Source organism: Glossina fuscipes, unplaced genomic scaffold, assembly GCF_014805625.2.
Source record: "Glossina fuscipes isolate IAEA_lab_2018 unplaced genomic scaffold, Yale_Gfus_2 112, whole genome shotgun sequence".
NCBI lineage: Eukaryota > Metazoa > Arthropoda > Insecta > Diptera > Glossinidae > Glossina > Glossina fuscipes.
Window position 1 is genome coordinate 2,401,654 of NW_023998455.1, and position 3,917 is coordinate 2,405,570.

Sequence of the window (3,917 nt, forward strand, 5' to 3'; positions counted from 1 at the left end):
AAAAGCCCAAGAGGAGGCGCACTAAACTTGAAGATGTAAAATAATGGCGGATAAATTGTACTTTCAATCATTGTTTCACTGATTTATTTTTTAACAACGGGACTTTTCCCAATAACACGACATTGATAAAAGTTTTAATATTTTCTTTATTCAAAAAAAAATAAAAATAAAAATAAGCCGAGAGATCTTCAAATTAAGTTAAGCGCGCAAAATGCTTTTTTGTGTTCTGTTCAGTTTATGTATATAATTCCCGACAGAAAAAAAAAATATTACTAATGATAATAATTATAAAAGTGCAGTATTTACAACCGAAATATGTGGTTAGTGATTATGAAGAATACATTTAATGGGTCTTTAACTTTTGTTTTATGTCTTTTTCCTCCATATTCGCTTTGATAACAAAACGACAGACATTTGTAAATGTAAATTTATTCCTCTACAGTGTGTAAATTAAAATAAAATAAAGAAAATTAATTTTTATATACTTTACTGTTGCCTGAAAAAAAAAAAAAAATCAAAAAAAAAAACAAGAAAACATTAAAAAAAAATCACTCGCTTCAAGGGCGAATGTTGTATATCCACCACTGCGATAGACATATTGGATTTATGTCCAAAGATTTAATAGTCATTGCTTTCTATTTGTAATGATACATAAACCATTTTTTCTCTCTTTTTATTATTATTACTATTTCTTATCATTTTTTATATAAAACTCACTGATGGCGGCAATCGCTCCTTAATATCTTTCACTGCATTTCTTCAAAATATATCAACATCATTGCCTTAACATAAGATTTTCAAACAAAGTTATAATGCAAAGATTAATAATTCCCGGGAACAATAGGCTGTAGTTTCCCCAATAATTTTCTCATTTAATTTAGATCCAAAGTAAGTGAGGGGTAGAGGGCAGGAATTGAATTGCACTGCTTGCGATCAACTTGTGATGCCGTGGATACGTTCTGCGGTTTTTAAACACTACTCACTTGCTTCTTTGACAATTAAAACAATGCCTTCTGATATTTTTATGATGACAGCTCCCTCTTGCAGATTAACTTTTTTTCATTTTATTTAGATACAAAGTAAGTGAGGGGTAGAGGGCAGGAATTCAATTCGGAGAATTTTTGCACTGCTTGTGATCAACTTGTCATACTCTGGATTTGTTCTGTGGTTTTTAGACACTACTCACTTACTTCTTTGACAATTAAAACAATGCCTTCTGATATTTTTATGATGACAACTCCCTCTTGCAGATTAACTTTTTTTTATTGAGTATAACTTTCAGAATTTTTTTTATTTTGATTTCTGGTCTTTCAAGCGCCCAATGCATTTAGCATCACACCTCGCTTAATATCAGCAAATCAGTGACAAGTTGTTGTTTTCAAACACAGAGAAGATTTTTCGCAACACTTTTTAAACCAATGCTAAGGTTCAACTGCAATTTTTCCCGTTATTATTATAATATTTGCCTGCCGCATAGCCGAGTGAATGAGAATCGCATTCACGAATCGGTGTTACCGGTAGCTATAGTAAGTGTCTCATCTGTAAAGATCTGATTGGTCACATAGCCACTAAGCCACTCCCTCCCTTTCTCTTTCCTCACTTCTTTCTGATTATCATCCTGCTACAGGTATATAAAGGCCATGCCTTAAGTGATTTGCATTAATAAAAAAAAAAAAGAAAGTGGATGAAAATAGAGGGAAGTAGGTAAAGTTTTAAGGTTTTTGGTCTTACAAACCCGCTGAAAATATGTGCAATCCTCTCGTTTGGTTTATAACAAAACTTTTGGTTAAGTTGATGACATTCTAGCTCGTGTCAGAAATCGAGGATGCGACTCCAAGATTCATTTCTCAATTGAATTTACACCAATAGCTTAATCCTACAAAGGATACAGAGACGCCAAGGCGGCGTTGACCGTAACAAGCTCTGGCAGCATAAGAGCCGCCTTATAGCATTTATAACTATATCTTTTTATTCCTTACTACCAAATACGTCTGCTCCTAATTTATACATGACTTATCCTGGATATTATAACAAAAAGTTAAACTAGGAAATCAATTTCTAAGGCACTCAACACTATACTTATTAAGCCGTTATTACGGGTTTAAAATGAGAGTAAAAAGAACAAGTTTTTAACTAAGTTTATTACCGTACATTCGATATTCAGAATAGAGCGAATAGAGAGAAATCCGAACCATTTTCAATAGCGTTCGTCCTTAGGTTAAAACACGTCACTGTATTTCATTAAAATATCTCAAAAATTGGGAATAGTAGCTTGAAAACAAATGTTTGCACGGACAGACAAGCTTAAATCAAAGCAGATTATGACTCTGAATAAATCGGTATTGCAAAAGGTGGGTTCATTTCAAGTATTTTGATTTTGCCATTAAAAAATATTTAGAAAGTGGACTTGATCGACTTGGCAAACGAGGCATTCGTAAATGACTTGATTTCGCTGTTCATCTAAATCACGAGAAATTTTATACAAATCATAAATGTTCATAGTTAAGATTCTCATACGCATGAAAGCACTTTTCCTCTTATTTTCTAAACAACCTTGTTCACCATCTTCGAATTTAGTCGGAGTCCTCAGTAAAAGTGAAGTCAATGTCTTTATTAAAAATGATATTAAAACGCTTAATATTATCCGAATTTTCTATCAACTAAGTGTGGGTGCGTATATATAGATTGTACAGAAAGAAAAGTCTCTGTCCTGGTGATGGATATAAAAAAACGGTTTTCAGTATTTCTCTATCCCTCCACAAAACTCACTCTCTTCTAGCTGCTAGTGCACCAAAAGCCAAAAAAAAAAAAGAAGAAGAATATTAAAAGAAAAATTTATTTTTGTCATGATTTTTGATAAAAAAAAAAGAAATATATTTTTTAATTTATATTAAATGCTATGTAAAACGATAGTCCTCAACACTATATGGATGTCTCTGGTTATATTGTTGTAAATTAATATATTTGCTAAACTGATTTTTCAAATTCCCTTAAAATATTTAAGAAATTAATAGAAAACAAAGTAAATGAAATGAAATAACAGAAAAAGGAATAGAAAGAAATAAAATTTGAAAATAAATAAACATTCGAATTTTCCTTTATTCTTGCTTTGCGATCATCAAGTGTACCGGAAAAAAAACTCATTTCATTGCTTGCGTTACGTTAAGGAAATGATAACAAGCTTTAGATTAGATAAAGCTAAACAAGTTTGTAATCTAATAACTTTATGATGAGGGAAACATTGTAAGCGAAAATTTTACTTTGGATAAACTTTCCCAAAAAGCGGACCTATAAAGTACAATATTCATTGAAATGCTTAACAATAATCTTTTAATGGCATGCAAAACTCTTAAGTACCGTTTACGTATGCGATAGCCGGCTGCAGCTCTGTTTGATATAATCTGCATCCGGTACCTGAGAAAGTTGTTACGAATTTCCCCATGAAAAGTATCACAAGAAAAAAGGAAATTAAGGTTTAAAAAAGTTCAAGCTTTTGATTAATTCTAGTCCGGCTAAGGCTTAATTCAAAGAGGCGTCCTTCTAACGAAAAACAAGCTATGAACTAATTTCATAAACTCAGTACAAAATTTCAATTTGTTCACTGCGGAGCTAAATGCCAACACTACTTACTTATCTTCTGTCACATAGTCAAGTATTCAAGAACAAACTGCTAAATAAGTCCGTAAACTCAATACAAAATGCTAACACTAGTTGCTTATCGTTTGCCGCAAAGCCCAGCATTTTAGAACAAACTAAGCTCTTAAACTAAATACAAAGTTCAATTTGTGCATTATGGAGCTAAATGCTAACACTGCTAACTTATCTTCTGCCGCATAGCTAAGCATTTAAGAACAAACTGCTAAATAAGTCCGTAAACTCAATACAAAATGCTAACACTAGTTACTTATCGTTTGCCG